This window comes from Meriones unguiculatus, chromosome 17 (genome assembly GCF_030254825.1).
Source record: "Meriones unguiculatus strain TT.TT164.6M chromosome 17, Bangor_MerUng_6.1, whole genome shotgun sequence".
Taxonomy (NCBI): Eukaryota; Metazoa; Chordata; class Mammalia; order Rodentia; family Muridae; genus Meriones; species Meriones unguiculatus.
This window is the reverse complement of record NC_083364.1, coordinates 58034916-58052409: the sequence shown is the minus strand read 5'-3', so window position 1 is coordinate 58052409 and position 17494 is coordinate 58034916. Positions and strand designations below refer to the sequence as shown.

The 17494-nt window shown below is 39.9% G+C and overlaps 1 non-coding gene across 1 annotated transcript; it reads left to right on the top strand.

Annotated features, from left to right (window-relative positions):
• The first annotated feature begins 1893 nt into the window (after window positions 1-1893).
• Window positions 1894-1997, top strand: LOC132648905 (U6 spliceosomal RNA). Its single transcript, XR_009587287.1, has one exon. It is a non-coding gene; the product is annotated as a U6 spliceosomal RNA (small nuclear RNA).
• The last annotated feature ends 15497 nt before the right edge of the window (window positions 1998-17494 follow it).

Sequence of the window (17494 nt, the reverse complement as noted above, 5' to 3'; positions counted from 1 at the left end):
CACTACCCTCCCATAAAGTAATAGCTAACGTGTATCTATCACTTGCCCATACACTATTGTGCCGTTCTCCCTACTTTAATTCATGTAACTGTGCCTTAGATGCATAAATGCATTATTTGGGGTAATTGGAATGTAGAAGCAGCTGCGGTGGTATCTGAAGAAGGAGAAACTCCCCCCCCCTCCACCTTCTGAAAGAGCTTTGTTTCAGCAAAAACAAGAAGATGCTTTAGGGATACACTGAGCAGCCATGCTTTTTGCTCAGCCCTGTATTTTCTTTAAACTTCTAGAATTCAGCTGATGCAGTAAGTGAAAAAAACAAAAAACCAAAAAAAAAAAAAAAAAAAAAAAAACACTTGTCTTTTTCTTATTGCTTTGGTTTAACATTTTAAAAATTTATTTTATTTTATTTTTTTTGAGACAGGGTTTCTCTTTGTAGCCTTGGCTGTCTTGGACTTGCTTTGTACACCAGGCTGGCCTTGAACTCACAGCAAATACACTTGCACCTGCCTCCCTGAGTGGTGGGATTACAAGCATGCACCACTGCACCTTGTTTTTATTTTTATTTTTTTTCAGTTTAACATTTTTTTTTTAAATTTACAATTTTTCTAATTTTAAAATGAGTACCCAAAACAATGGCTTCTTTATGGAAAATAGGAGCTTATCCATTTAACTGTGCCTTAGATTACTAAGAAGCTTGCTTTGGACAGATGGCGCCCGATGTAGCAGCGGACTTTCTGCTGTAGACGGGTGCTTCTTTGCTGATGCATTAGTACAGACCCCACTCCTGTAGTTTAAGGCCTAAATGTCCTTCAGAGCCCACGTGTTACAGGTGTGGTCTCCAGCCGGTGGCGTGACTGGGAGGCCACCTGGGCTGTCTTAGCTTCTTTTCCGGTGACAAAACACCCTGAAAAAGCACCCTAAGGGAGAAAGGGTTGGTTTTAGCTCACAATTCAGAGCGTCGTGGCAGCAAAGTCAAGGTGGCAGAGACTGAAACAACTGGTCACTTGTCGCCATGAGAAGAAAAGAGAGCGCTGAAAGCACGCTTGCAGGGCTCCGCTCACTTTCTCCATTTCCATACTGTCTTGGACCACCTGTCCGGGAAATGGTCCCTGCAGCAATTGCAGTGAGTCTGCATCAACTAAGATAATGAAGAAAATAAGAAGATCCCTTGCAGCCCCTCCTAGGGGCCTGACTCCTGGGTAATTCTAGATTCTGTCAAGTTGATAATTAATAGCACATGTCCTCTGTCGGGGTGGGGGGATGGTGGTGGTGTTTTTTGGGACTCAGGCCCTTCCTGCCTTTTCCTGACCACCATTAGGTGAACAGGCTTCCTGAGCCATGCAATTCCTTCCTTGTGTATTGTGCCGATATAGACCCAAAGCAATAGGGTTAAATAGTCACATGTTGAAACCTCTGATACTTGTGAGTCAAAATAAACCTTTCCCTTTCAAAGTTGGTTATCCCAGGTGTTTTGTTACAGTAAGGAAAAGCTGACTAATCTATTTGCCGTCCAGGACACAACTCTACAGCTGTGTTAGAGTTCCTTCTAGCTCATCTAAAATTTAGGTAAGCTTCTTTTTGACTCCTGTCTTCTTAGTCCTCAGAGTACTTCAGAAAATTTCTCCTTAAGATAATGCATCTTCTCCTGGCTCATAAAATTTGTATTTTATAACTGGGAATATCTTTCTTCATGGTCTGAGGGATTTCCATTTATAATGTGACCATTAAGGAAAATGATGGGGCTTCTGTGTCTTGGTACCTGTGTGAAGAGCCCGATTTCAGAGAATGCCAACTGGCAAACAGATGACCATTTTAACTTTGCCAGAGCTCTCTCTCCAGTGTCCTTCATACATGCTTCCTAACCAGTCCCTTATGTTTAAAAACTTCCTTACCATGCTTGCTTTGGCAACATGCACACTAAAATTGGAATGACCCAAAGACTAGCATTGCTACTGCTCAAGGATGACACACAAATTTATGAAGTGTTCTACACTGTTTTTAGTAAGCCAGCATAATCCCTAACTACTTTCTAAATATTTGTCCTTATATACACAGTTAAGTTTAGTCTTCACCCCTCATCAAGAAAACTTTTCTTTGTAACAGATGGAGGCCGTTGCTGAAAACCACAACCAATAAAAATGCAGGGTTGTGGAGGCCAGTCCCAAAGGATACATCTACAAAAGTATTCCCACATGGAAGGCTCAGGGAATGTTTCGGAGGAGGGGGTGAAAAGATTGTAAGAGTCAGAGAATCAGGGAGTTTGCTGTGAGACTGTGTTTCCTAATAACATCAGAAGCTACACCCATAAACTTTCAGCATTATTGCCTGAATATGAGCTGAACAAGGACTACTACAGCCATGCCGACATGGATGGGGGAAAGCCCATGAGGCCTCACGCCTACACAAAGAACCAGAAGTAACTAAGAGTGCTGAGAGGGGGAGAAAGGGTCTCATTCAGAGAAGAGCATACCAGTTGGTTATCCAATACCAAATGGTCAGCCCTGATAACATATGTACGGCATGCATAACATAGACTGAGCAGGTTATATTTAGGAATATGTATGTCTATATACATATATACATGCAACATCAATTAATGAAAGAGGAGACCATGAATTTGAAAGAGAGCGAGGAGAGGCATATAGGAGGGAAGGGAAAATAAAATTATGTAGTTATATTATAATCTTAAAAATAAAAGAAATATTTTAAACACATGCACACAACACACACACACCCTACCTTGCCTTTTATTTAATTTGCTCTCTCTTCTTCATAATACTAGACTTGACTTCTACTCTTGTAGTCTTTTCCCCCATATAATGTTCTTATTAATTAAGAATTTCATCAATGCATGAAAGTATTTGGTCATATTCATTCAACTTCTCTCCCTAACTCCTCCCAAATATACTCCCTCCTGACTTCCTGCTTCTCCCCCTCACAGCAACTTTTTGTCCTCTCTTCTTCTTCTTCCTATTACTCCTCCTCCTTCCTCTCTCTCTCTGTCTTTTATGACCCATAAGTCAAATTTTTGCTGCTCATATACCCATGGGTGTGAAGTCATTTCATGACTGACCTAAGGTTCATGCCCTTAAAATAAAAACCTGACTGCCTCTCCTCCAGAAGCCATCGACTATCAATGGCTCCTCAGCCAGGGGTGGGGGTTACTGAGCCCCCCTCCTCCCTTGCTGGAATCTTGATGATCTTGATTCAGGCAACCACAGATTCTGAACATTCATAAGTACAGTGGTCCTGCCACACCCAGGAGACCACTATTTCACTGCAGCCATCCCTGTCTGTGTCTCTTAAAATCTTTCTGTCCCCTTTTCCTTGATGGTCTCTGAGCCTTGGGAGGAGGCATGTGATAAAGATGTCTCATTTATGGCTGAGCACTCCACATATACTTACTCTCTGCCCTTTGACCAGTTGTAGGTTTCTGTGCTGTTGGCCACTTACTGCAGTAATCTTCCACTGTGTTCTTCTTGAGTGTTTAACTACCCGGAGAAATCTTTCTTTGACATATGGTAACCTGGATACTATTTTACCTAACTGATTCCTGAGTGAGTTTGAAGAGCCAATAGCCGAGAATAGATGATAACTTTGTCATAATACACTGTTATTTTGAGTCATTACTGTGGTCCTGTCTTATAAAATATTTTACATTTTTAATTACATTTAATAAGTCTAAAACCAAACCGTTTCCCATCTTTCCTTGTCAAGAGCTGTACTAGGTACGCCAAGAAAACCCACATAATTTAATACACAGAAAATGTATCTACACAGACACACAATAATAGCTATCATTTTTTTTCAGGCCTGCTATATGCCATGGACTATATGCTTTTTACACATATCACTTTATAAGCATTGCCTCATTAATCTTTATGGCATTTCAGTGTTAGGTACAATTATTTATTTCATAAATGAGGAAGCTGAGATGCAGAGGGGTTGGGTAAACACTATAAATCACTCAGCTCACAGGTCAGAAGCGTGATACAACCCAATCATCCAGTCCTCAGAATGGGCCACGGTTATCGTTGAAGTATATGCTGAGCTATCTTGCTGGAATTCTGCAGGAAAATTTATATTTCCAAAGCAGTCATAAAAGAGCTTGCCATGTTTTGTCTGCCTGTGCCTTCTAGAGGTACTGTAGAAAATTTCCTTACCACATGCAGGCTTTCATCTCAAAGCCCTTTGCTCCCCATTTCCTCTGTGACTGTCAGTTGTCATTCTGCTTTGTGGTAAGGTTCCTGGAGCAAAGCAGTCAGGCTGAACAGGACTCAGGGTTGCTCAGCCAGGGACTTCTGGGGATCCCCATGTTGCTTCCAGCACTTCCTCGGCGGAACACGAAGACAGAGTGGTTTCCTGTTTGACTCATGTGTCAGAGGAAATTCCAGCATTTTTTCAACCATCTGTTCTCTGCAGCATTAGGTGGTGAATACAACTCAAATAATACACTCGTGAGCTGATGACATCACAAGGCATAATAACAAGAATACCAGGAAGCAGACAGCAATGGACTTCTACCTCAAAGTCTCACCAGCGACAAACTAGTTTCTGTAATAATGCCTGTTTGTTTAACTTCCAAGTGTTTTTTTTTCTTCTTCTCCAAGAGAAAAGGGTTCTTTCCAGTCCTAACCTCAGTCACTTTCTGCCCACCCTTGAAAGCATCCTAGATAAACTTTCAGACCCACCAGGTTGTGCAAAAAAGAACATCTTGGGAACCATTTAATGCTCCATGCATTCAGCAGTCCATTGGGTCATGTTTTTAGTAGAGTCCAGCCTCTTTCTCACAAAGTGCTCCTAGGTTTTATCCTGTGAACTCAGGGGAAACAGTTCATGGGGTTGTGAACCTGGGCCACCCGAATCAGGAAAGCAACTGTGAGGTTGCCGAGATGTACATTTCTTCTTTTGCCCCTTGGGGTGACTGCCCCTAGCTAGGCTTCCGACATATATCACTTTTGACTTGGGTAAATGCAAGAACATTACTTGTTTCTTATATGTGTGATTAATGTCACCCTTAGATACTTGCTAGTTGATGAGGTGTTTTATAGAAATCAACAGGTGTTGTTCAAGACAAGGAAGTAATAAATTCCGTTCAATGAGTATTTTGTGGAAAACTTAGAAGAAAAAAAAACCTTAGAATTCTACCAACCTAGCATAAGCTTGTTTCTTTTATGTTTCCTTGCCTTTCCTCTATTCCCTACCTTCTCTGGTTTTGATGCTTGTATTCTAAAGCTGTATTGTTTTCAAGGAAAAAACAACAACCACCACCAAATCATGGACCTTGCCAAAACGGAATTTACAACTGTAAGGGCAACACAAATGTAAAAATTAAGGCAAAAGAATATTGAAAACAAAACAAAACAAAACAAAACAGATAACATAGAGAATGATGATGATAATAGAATTCTGATTATCCTATTTTATTTTAGAATGAGGAAATGAGCAGCATTCATGCATAGAATAACTTAAGAAAGCAGGTGCTCTTGCTCTCAGGCCTTCAAGGGGACAAGCTGTGATGACTTAGTGACTATAAAACAATACATGGGACTGAGAACATCCAATGAACAGTTGAGTCCATGTACTAAGAAAATAATCTGGAGTTGAATTGATTAATATTGCTGTTTTCCTAGGCTCCCTGATTCCCAGAAGCACCACTGGGACACATATGGCTTAGACTGTTACCCTTCCTTGGCTCTCACTTGCTGCCTCTCTGTGGACAAATAAACTTAACTTCTCTATGTTGTATTCTCATCTATGACATAGGAACATAGGTTGTATAAACAACAGAATTCATTTCATATGTTTAATACAGATCATGTTGCATAAGTCCCTAAGAAATATTAAGATCATTAGTTGTGGCATAAAGTAGTTGAGAGACCAAGTAACCATAGTATTGAGATTGCCCTGGGCATCTCTTGGCTTTTTCCTACTTGCTTGTAGGACCCAATCATTAATAATTACCTGAGTTTAAAAATGAGCCAGCTTCCTCTTGGGATTTCTTTGAGATAACCATGAATTTATCAACCAAAGATAGTGTTTACCAAGTGCTTCTGGGATATTCTGGTCTTTCTGATGAGGAAGTTTGTAGTGGACTTCTTCAGAGTGGCAGGTACTTACTATTAATGAAGACCACTACTACCACGTTTTCACCACTGAGATGGTAAAATCAGAAACTAAAGAGAAGCTTTTTACTTCAGAAAACAACTGGTGTCATTACAAACTTGAACTTCTGCAGCCCCCAGAGCTGACTCTGTGACACTTGAGAAAATCTGGATATATATTTGTGGAGAATGCAAAACCTTTATATCCAGTGTTCAATGGGTATTGCACAAGAGTAGAATTTGTTTTGCTTTTGCTTTTTGAGATAAGTTCTCTGTGTGTAGCTCTAGTTATTCTGGAACTTACTACATAGACCAGGTTGGTCTTGAACTCAGAAAGCTGCCTTCCTTTACCTCCTGAGTGCTAGTATTAAAAGCGCATGCCACCATGCCCAGCCTAGAATAATTTGTTAAAAAATATACTTTAGGACCAACTTTTATTTTCATATTATAAAATTAAATGATGTTAATTTTATAAAAAAGAAAGCAGAAATAAAAAATAGTAGAAAAATAATAATATTTGATTTACTTTCTCTCAGTTTTAAAAAATATTTTTTTATTAATTACAGTTTATTCACTTTGTATCCCAGCTGTAGCCCACTCCCTCATTCCCTCCCAATCCCTCCCTCCCTCTGTTATCTCCTCCCATGCCCCTCCCCAAGTCTACCGATAGGGGAGGTCCTCCTCCACTTCCCTCTGACCCTAGCCTATTAGGTCTCATCAGGACTGGCTGCATTGTCTTCCACTGTGGCCTGGTAAGGCTGCTTCCCCCCTCAGGGAAAGGTGATCAAAAAGCCAGCCACTGAGTTCGTGTCAGAGACAGTCCCTATTCCCCTTAAGAGGGAATCTACTTAGAGACTGAGCTGCCACAGGCTACATCTGTGCGGGGGTTCTAGGTTATCTCCATGAATAGTCCTTGGTTGGAGTATTCTCAGAAAAGACCCCTGGGCCCAGATATTTTTGGTTCTGTTGCTCTCCTTGTGGAGATCCTGTCCCCTCCAAGTCTATTTCCCCCTTCTTTCCTAAGATTCCCTGCACTCTGCCCAAAGTTTGGCTATGAGTCTCAGCATCTGCTTTGACACCCTACTGAGTAGAGTCTTTCAGAAGCCCTCTGTGATAGACTCCTGTCTTGTTTCCTGTTTTCTCCTTCTGATGTCTGAAAGGCAAATGGGATGGACATCTCTCAGTTTTTATGTAGTATTTTAAAGCACGTATTAGTAGACTTTTTCATTCTCTTCCTTCCTTCCTTCTTTCCTTCCTTCCTTCCTTCCTTCCTTCCTTCCTTCCTTCCTTCCTTCCTTCCTTCCTTCCTTCCTTCCTTCCTTCCTTCCTTCCTTTGCTGAAGATTGAAACAACACAAATATGCTAAGCAAGTGCTCTATCTATAAGTTGTATCTCCATCCCTCTTTTTACTTATTTTGAGACAGGTCACACTAATTTGCCTAGGCTGGCCTCCAACTTCCTTGGGATACCTCGCTTGTCATGCTCCTGCTTCTGCCTCTTGAGAAGCTAAGATAGCAGGCCTGCACCACCAGCTATATTCACAGTCTTAAATGGGAAGTTAAATTCCATATTCTTAAAAAAAAGTCACTAAATCAGCTTTGCTTTGCAGTGTTGGTGAGTTATGTTGGAGGAATCTAAGAGTTCAGTACTACAGTCTGGTTTACCTGCATGCTGGTAAGGTGGGAACTTGTTACTCACCGTGTGATCTAGGAATCAATATTATTAGCATCCGTTGAGAATATCTTAGAGGTAAGGAATTTTATCCCCTTCTCAGACCTAGTGAATCCTAAACTGCATTTCTGGGTGATTTGTGCTCACATTAAGTTTTAGATAACCACCATCCTAGGAAAAACTTGACAAAGCATCTTTTCTCTAACAGCAGACTTTTTAAAGGTCTGAATATTCTCCATACTTGGAATAACATCCTCTCCTTCTGGATAAGCAATGACTTCCAGGGCTCCAGTGCTATAAAAGCTTTGTTGAAACAGAGATGATTGGAGATCCTCTAAACAGGCCTAGAGAAGAAGATGGAAAACACAGATGAATCTTGGACACACCAATGTGTCAAAAAAATGTTGTCAATCTGAAGTCAACATTTAAGCATTTGTGTGTGCATGTTTGTATGTGTTTTCACGTTTATGTGTGTTTACACGCACACATGGAGGTCTAGAACAATCTTGAGTATATGTGTTTGGCCTTTTTCTTTGTGGAAGACTCTCATTGGCTTAGAACTTGCCAACTAGGCTAGGTTGGTTGGCCAGACCTTTAGGATTTTCCTGTGTCAGTTTCCCTAGCACCAGGATTGCAGGCGAGTGCCCCTGTGCCTGGCTTCTTATACTGGTTCTGGGGGGGTCAAACTCAGGTCTTCACATTTGCATGGCAAGTGCTTAATAGACAAAGCCATCTTTCCAGCCCCATTTCAACATTTTCTTACCCTACTGGAGTATTCTTCCTGCTATCACTGTTGACTTACCAGGAAATGGTGTTGACCTAACTGAAAAAACACTGATTAATAAAGCTCACCAATTGTGCTTTCATCCCTCTGGAACTGGATGCAGCGGTCTATTAGCTTGGAAAATTGACACCAACATTAAAAACAAGTAACAGAAAGAAAATGCATCAAAGCAGCATATCCTGGAAACAGTTGCTTTTTTAAAAGACAATTTCTCTAACATATATCTGGCTATCCTGGAACTAACTATGTAGATCAGGCGGGCCTCAGACTCATAGATATCTGTCTGCCTCTGTCTCCCAAGTGCTGGGAATAAAGATTTTGCTTTTAAAATGGAAGTAGTCAGGTTTTCTCAGTTCCATGCACCTTTTGGAGCTAAAATGTAGCTACAAAGCAGTGTTGTGGTGATTTCGTGGTGATCATGTCTTACAACTAGTCCACATGTGACAGTGTTTTGTGATTCAAAAAGGAATTTGGTGTTACATCTCAAACTTCAATTGCAGAAAATTGGGGATCTAGTTGAAATGAGAACATGGTATTTTTTTTTCCAGGGTGGAAAAATTCAGGGTGGGACCCGAATTTGACTTTCTAACAAATTCTGAGGTTTAACTATCAGTATCCACAAGGCAGCGCACAACCATTTGTAACTCCAGGTCCAGGGAATCTGATGCCCTCTTCTGGCTTCCACTGGCACCAGCTTTTATATAGGATTCACTCAGACCTAGTGAATCCTAAACTGCATTTTAAATCAATTTCTGGGTGATTTGTGTTCACATTAAGTTTTAAATAAACACCATCCAAGGAAAAACTTGACAAAGCATCTTTTCTCTAACAGGAGACTTGTTAAAGGTCTGAATATTCTCCATACCTGGAATAACACGTATGCATACATACGTGTAGACAAACACTCATACACATAAAATAAAAGTAAATTTGAGGTTGGTGGTTGAGATTAAGATTGAAGGAGAACACTTGACATAGCTAAAAAAACTAAGCTGCTCCTAAAAGTTGTGGTTTATTAGACAAATATTGGTGGAAGTGGGCGAGGTGCAGATACCTCCTTGTAAGTTGTTGTTGGGAAGGTCATAAGAGATTCCCCCAAACAAAACAAGACTTTGCCTTTATTCTTGACTGGCTACCAGAACTAGATAATGAAAGACATTGTTCAAAATATCATTCACCTTGTTTGCAAGATACAGAGAAATCAAGCTGGAGGCTTCCTTCCCTCTGGGTAGCTCTCATAGCATCAGAAGATGGTGTGCAGGCTGCTAGGGGAGAAAAAGAATCAATGATCTTACCCAGCTCAGAACCCAATGATCTATGGGACCAAACAGCCAGGCAAGATGTTCTTATTTGTGCAATAGTGGTACTACTGTTGTGATATGACTATTGCTCTTCAGTTGGATTTAAGGTCCACTCCACATGGAATCCATACCTGGTAATGTTAACCTGGTCAAAAATTGATGTTGGGGGAGGTCATAGGTCCGTGTGTGTGTGTTTGTGTGTGTGTGTGTGAATATAGTTGTTTTGCTAAATTGACATAGCAACACATTGTCTTCAAAATATTTATGTTTATGTCAGTAAATAACTGCTTCCCTGGGACTTAATCAGAGGCAGCCTCTCTTTCCAGTGAACAGTGGTGAGTGCAGAGACTCATGGGCTCACAAGGTGTGAGAATCAGCGAGAGGTGTTTGATGGCTCAGCTCGAAACAGGACATTTATACTGAGGAACAGTAGAAAGGACCAAAGTGAGGTGGCTTTTGTGTATTACCACAAATGGGTGATCAGTCTATGAGTTAAAGACTTAAGCAGAGCCCTGTTCTAGATAATTCTGAATGAACACACTGCCTTTTCATGCAGAGACAGAGCAATGAATTTGCTCAGTGTAGAGAAAGATTCTTCTAAAACAATTACAGTACCTTGTAAGGGGCACTGATGTCAGTCACTGAAATGGATGTGAGTCACTGAAAACTAATCGTCTTTATTGCAAAATAAAGCTGGTCCAGGTAAGGCTGATCTCTCAGAGGAGGAAAACCCAGCCCGGTGCAATATGTGCTGTAGGGAAGGCAGTGGTATGATTTTGGACACAAAGTTGTGTCTGATTGAAGTTCTCCTGGTCTCAAGTGCCAGCTTCTTGCTTTTATACCTTCTGCTGGTTGGTTCTGTGAACCAGAATGGAGCCTTTTAAACTTGAATAAGCCTTCATATAGCCTGAAGAATCTATTAAAAGTTATTCTTTCTGGGTGTGGTGGTACACACTTGTAATCCTAGCACTTGGGAGGCTAATATAGGAGTACTGCCATGAGTTCAAGGCCAGTCTGTGCTACATAGCAAAGGCTAGGCCAGTCTAGGTTACTGAGGGAGAACTTGCCTCAAACAATCATAAGAATACAACATCCAAAGACACATATTCTTGAGTCCTGTGTCCAGAGAATTCTGATTCAGGAGATCTGCAGTGGGGTCCCGAATACTCATTTGGAACAAGTCGCCCTTGCTTAAACCAAGCTCAGCTTGCTGCTGCTGAGTCGTGGGTTGTGTGTTTTGTGGCAGCATCCACAGAGGTTCAGATGAAGAGCGGGGATGGGGTGTCTGAGTGTCAAAAGTTCCTGGGGATTTGTTGGTTTTTGTTAGTATGTAACTCCTATAAATAGAAGGATATATAAAGAATATACTTGAATGGTTTTCACTCAGTAAAAGATACTGAGTTGAAAAACTCAAGGTACCCTCAAGCTAGATCAGGAAACATTTTAGTACATTAGACAACCCTTTGGGAGTGTCTTGCTTGGTTTTTAGTATCTGTTTCCACACATACCCCTTTGTGTGGGTGCTGGGGTTATAAGTGACTGATAGGTCTGGTTTTTACATGGTACTGGGGATTGAACTCAGTTCTTTATGCTTGCAGAGCAAGCATTTTACTGACTGACGTATCTCCCTAGTCCCTGTGTTTTGGTTAGGGTTTCTACTGCTGTGAAGAGACACCATGACCACACCAACTCTTATAAGGAAACATACAATTGGGGCTGGTTTGCAGTGCTGAGGCTTTGTCCACTGTTGTCTTGGTGCGCAGCATGGAGGTGTGCATGTAGGCATGGTACCAGAGAGGTAGCTGAGAGTTCTATATCCCGACCTGTAGACAGCAGGCAGAGAAAGTGATAAAACCCCAAAGCCTATCCCCAGTGATCCACTTCCTTCAACAAGGCCACACCTCCTAATAGTGCCACTCCCTTTGAGCCTCTGGGGGCCATTTTCATTCAAACCACCACACTCTGTGAATATAAATTATTACTTTTTTGAGACAGAATATCATTCTGTAGTCCCTGCTGGTGTAAGGCTTAAGACAATCCTCTTGTTTTAGCCTCCTGAGTCACTGTACTTCGCTGGAAGTATTTTAAGACTTTATACTTTAATAAAATACTTTATTAAAATACTTTAATACAAATTTATATACCTCTTAAGTTTTCAAAAATGTAAGTTCATGATATTCTTTGTATTCTTCTTCTCATTTCCCCCCTTTTATTGAGAGTAAACTTTTCCTTACACAATATATTCTGATTACAGTTTCCTTTCCCAGTTCTTTCCCACTTCTCCTCCCATCCCGATTCACCTCCTTTCTGCTTATTAGAAAACAAACAGATTTGTAAGGGATAACTGTAAGATAAGAAAATATAATAAGTTAAAAAAAAACCTGACACATTGGAATAGGACAAAACAAACAGAAGGAAAAGAGCCAAAGGAAAGGCACAGGCAATAAACACAGAGACCCACTCATTTGCACACTCAGGAGTGCCATAGAAGCACTAAACTGGAAGGCATGATATACATGCAGAGGCACTGTAAGGCAAGAAGAGAGAAAATTATTAATAAAATAAAAGTAAAAAATAAAAATAGACAAATTTAAAAAACAAAAACAAAAGCACCAAAAAAAAAAAAAAAAAAAAAGAAAAGACTTGACACGACCTTATGAGACAAGGAACCCCCAAAGACGCCTCTGAGTTCATTCTCTGTTGGCCATCTCCTGCTGCGCACACAGCCTACCCTTAAGAGGAATCTCTTTCCCCAGTGAGACTTCCTTGAAGAAAACTACATATTCATTTTTACAAGTGGTTATCAATAAGAAATATAGCTTCCAGGATAGGATGGGACATGTGTTCTCTTCTCCTTTAGGACCAGATCTAGTGCAGACCTGTTCAGGCCCAATGCATGCTGCTTCAGTCTCTGTGAGTTCATTTGTGCATCAATCCTGTTGATTTAGAGGGCTGTGCTTTCTTGGTGGCTTTTAGCCCCTTTGTCTCTTACACAATTTCTGTCTCCTCTTCCAAAGGGTCCTTGAGCCCCAACGGGAAGGATTTGATGGAGATATCCCACTTAGAGTGCCATGTTCCAAGGTCTCTCACTCTCTACCTAATGTCTGTCTGTGGGTCTTTTCATTTGCTCCCATCTGCTGCAGGAGGAAGCTTCTCCGATGATGGCTGAGCAAGGCTCTAAGCTATTAGTATAGCAGAATGTTATTAGGAGACATTTTGTTGTTAGTTTTGTTTAGAGCAATAGTGTTCACCGTAGGTCCCTGGGCTATCTAGTCTCTGGTTCTTGATCACTTAGGCAGTTTCAGATATGGGTTCCATCTCATATCATATCAGATACTGTTTAGTTACTCCCACAAGCTTTGTGCCACCATTGCCGTAGCATATCCTGTAAGCAGGCTACAATTGTTGGGTTTGTGCCTGGGTTGGGGTTTACATTTCTCCTTTGACCTACCTTCTAGTACTAAAGACACCACTAGGTAGGATTGAAGGTTCTATATAAGCATCAGCATGACATCTCTATTTTCAATGAATTATGTAGAAGTTGTGTTCAGCAATGGGACCTTGCTGCTAGTTTGTGGAAAGCAGCCTATGGTCTTGGCAAGAAAAGCTGGGTTGTTTGGGGATTTCCATGAGACCCCCTTGGCCAACAACTCCATCAGATGTAACTCATTGCTGGTACTGGAAGTTTTATTTGGTGTCAAGAGATGGCCAGTTGGGGCTCCGTCCTCCCCATTATTTAGCAATTTCATTTAGAATGGCTTTATATAGCAAATATTTTAGGAAGCATCTACTTTATTATGTTTTCATACTACTCCTCAAGTAGCCATTAATTTTAGCAGTCTCTCCCAATATTTCCTCCCTCATTTCCCATTTTTCCTCCCTAACTCCATTTGATCCCCCCATTCCAGTGACCACCTTCCATCCACCCATAGCTATCTATTCATTTTCTTTTCTGAAGGAGAGTTATCTGTCCTCTTGGTCACTTACTCTTCACCTAATCTTCGTGGTTCTATGGATTGTAGCTTGGTTATCATCAACTACAGCTAATATCCACATATAAATGAATGTATGCCATTTTTGTATTTCTGGGCATGGGTTATCTTACACAAGATGATTCACCCATTTACCTGCACATTTCAAGATTTGATTTTTTTAATGGCTGAGTAATATTCCATTTTGTAAATATACCACAATTATTTTTGTCTGTTCATTTATTGAGGGACATCTAAGTTGTTTCCAATTTTTGGCTACTATATGCAGTGAGCAATGAACACGTTTTTCTGGTAGGAGGAAGCATCCTTTGGATAGATGCCCAAGAGTGATAGCTGGACTTGAGGCAGCTCAATTCCCATCATCTTGAGGAAACTGCCACCCTGATTTCTTCAGTGGCTGTTGGCTGTAAAAATTTGCAGTCCCACCAGCATTGGATGTGTGTTCCCCTTACTCCACATCCTCAACAGCATGAGATACCATTTGTTTTATTGATCTATCTTAGCCATTCTGACAGGTGTAAGATAAAATCTCAAAGTAGTTTTGATTTGCATTTCCTTGTTGACTAAGGATTTTGAACCATTTTTTTTTTGAAGGCTGATAATTCAATTGTTTCTTGAGTAGAAATGTGTGTAAACATGTCTCTCTGAAAATGTGTTTCAGTTTTCTGTATCAAAGACAACAAGAATAACATTTTTACAAACCATTTTTGCCACTTTGATCTAAGTTTAAAATATACAATAGAAGTAATTTTCATACAGTGAAACTGTAATGTATTAAAAGTTTAAGGATGAAATGGGCTAAAGACATTGCCAATACTATATGTATACCAGACACATAAATTATGAAAGTATAAATCATAATTTAATAAAATAGCTCATGATAAGTGTCCCTGTTTATTTTTAATTGAAAAAAATGTATTTCCTGTGAGAACCTGTATGGTATTTTATAATCTCAATTTATTCTTGCATTCATGTTAATTTGGAGAGATTGTTTTGGTTTTTGCATGAACATTACAGATTTTGAACCTTTTAAAAGTGTTTTTCAGCCATTTGAGTTTTCCCTATTGAGAATTTTTTATATAGATCTGTACCCCATTTTTATTTGGGTTATTTAATTGTTGATCTTAGTGCCTGCACTATCAGTGTTCTGTTCTAGAAATTGTCTCCTATGCTAGTATGGTCAAAGTTACTCCCATTTTCTCTTCTATCAGGTTCAGTGCATCTGGTTTTATTTTGAGGAGTTTGATCCATTTGGAGTTGAGTTTTGTGTAGGGTGATAAGAATAAATGTATTTGCATTCAGTTTGATACATGCAGATATCCAGTTTGACAAGCACTGTTTGTTGAAGATGCTGTCTATTTTTCCAGTGTGTATTTCTGACTTCTTTATAAAAAACCAGGTGTTCATAGGTGTGTGGATTTATGTCTGGGTCTTCAATTCCAGTGATCAAAATGTCTCTTTTTATGCCAATACCAATTTTTATTACTATAGCTCTGCAGTATAATTTGAGGTTGGAGATGGTGGTACCTACAGCCCTTCTTTGATTATTCAGGGTTGTTTGAGTTGTCCTGGGATTTTTTGTGTTTCTATGTGAAGCTTAAAATTGTTCTTTCAAAAGTGTATATTAACTTATGTTAAAGATGACACTTTGCTGTATTTTCTGGATTCTAAAATGTCATCAAGTATGACAGCATCAATTTAAAACAAAGCCTTTTAGGAAATGAAGAAACATTACCTCCTTAAAAAAATTATCCTTTGACATTATCTCAACTATGTTTATAGCAGCTCTATTCATAATAGCCAGAATCTGGAAACAACTTAGATGTCCCTCAACAGAGGAATGGATACAGAAATTGTGGTACGTTTACACAATGGAATACTACTCAGCTATTAAAAACAAGGAAATCATGAAATTTGCAGGCAAATGGTGAGAACTAGAAAAGATCATCCTGAGTGAGGTATCCCAGAAACAGAAAGACACACATGGTATATACTCTTATAAGTGGATATTAGCCGTATACTATAGGATAAACATACTAAAATCAATACTCCTAAAGAAGCTAAACAACAAGAAAGACCCTAGGGAAGATGCTCAATCCTCATTCAGAAGGACAGACTTGATAGACATTGGAAGCAGGAGAAGTTAGGAACAGGACAGGAGACTACCAAAGATAGCCTCTGAAAGACTCTACTGATCGAGGTATCGAAGCAGATGCTGAGGCTCATAGCCAAACGTTGGGCAGAGTGCAGAGAATCTTAGGAAAGAAAGAGGGAGATAGAAGGACCTGATGGGGACAGGAGCTCCAAAAGGAGACCGACAGAGTCATAAAACTGAGTCCTGGAGGCCCTTCAGAGACTGAAACCCCAACCAAAGACAATGCATGGAGAACACCTAAAACCCAGGCTCAGATGTAGCCCATAGACTCAGTCTCCAAGTGGGTTCCTTAGTAAGGGGAGCAGGGACTTTCTCTGGCATGTACTCAGTGGTAGGATCTCTGATCACCGTCCCTTGTGGGGTGCAGCCTTGCCAGACCACAGAGAAAGACAATGCAACCAGTCCTGATGAGACCTGATAGGCTGGGGTCAAATAGAAAGGGAGGAGGACCTCTCCTATCAGTGGACTAAGAGAGGGGTATGGGGGAGGAGAGTGGGGTTGGGAGGAGATGTGGGAGGGCCACAGCTGGGATACAAATTGAATAAATTGCAACAAATAATAATAATAATAATAATAATAATAATAATAATAATAAATGTCCTTTGAAGATCTGTGAAGAAATGTATTGGAATTTTAATGACGATTGCATTGCGTCTGTAGATTGCCTTGGGTAGCAAGGCTATTTTTACTATGTTGATCTTACTGATATATGGCATGGGAGATCTTTCTACCTTCTGATATCTTTTTCAATTTCTTTCTTCAAAGACTTGAAATTTTTATCATACAGGTCTTTCACTTGGTTGGTTAGAGTTACCCCAAGATATTTTATATTATTTGAGGCTACTGTGAAAGGTATTTTCCCCCTGATTTCTTTCTTGGTCTGTTTGTCATTTGTATATAGGAGTATATATTTATATATATACTGGTTTTTATGAATTGATTTTGTATTTCTCTACTTTGCTTAAAGTATTTAAAGGCTGTGGCAGTTCTTTGGTAAATTTTTTTTTGGGGTTCACGTATGTATGCTATCATATCATCCACAAATAAAGATACTTTGACTTCTACCTTTCCAATTTGTATTCTGTTGATCTCCTTCAGTTGTCTTATTGTTCTAGATAAGACTTCCAAGTAATATATTGAATAGGAGTGGGGCGATTGTATATTTTCCTGTTCCTGATTTTAGTAGAATTTCTTTGAGTTTCTCTCCACTTAAGTGCTTATTGGCTATAGGCTTACTGTAAACTGCCTTTACTATGTTGAGGTATGTTCCCCTTTTCTCTAATATCTCCAGCACTTTTATCATCATTGGATTTTGTCAGGAGCCTATTCTGCATTTAATGAGATGATCGTGTGCACGTGTGTGTGTTCTCTTTCAAACACATATGATGGATTACATTTAACAATTTACCTGTGTTGAACTATCCCTGCATCCCTGAAGCTTACTTGATCATGTGAATGATCTTTTTAATGTGTTCTTGGATTCAGTT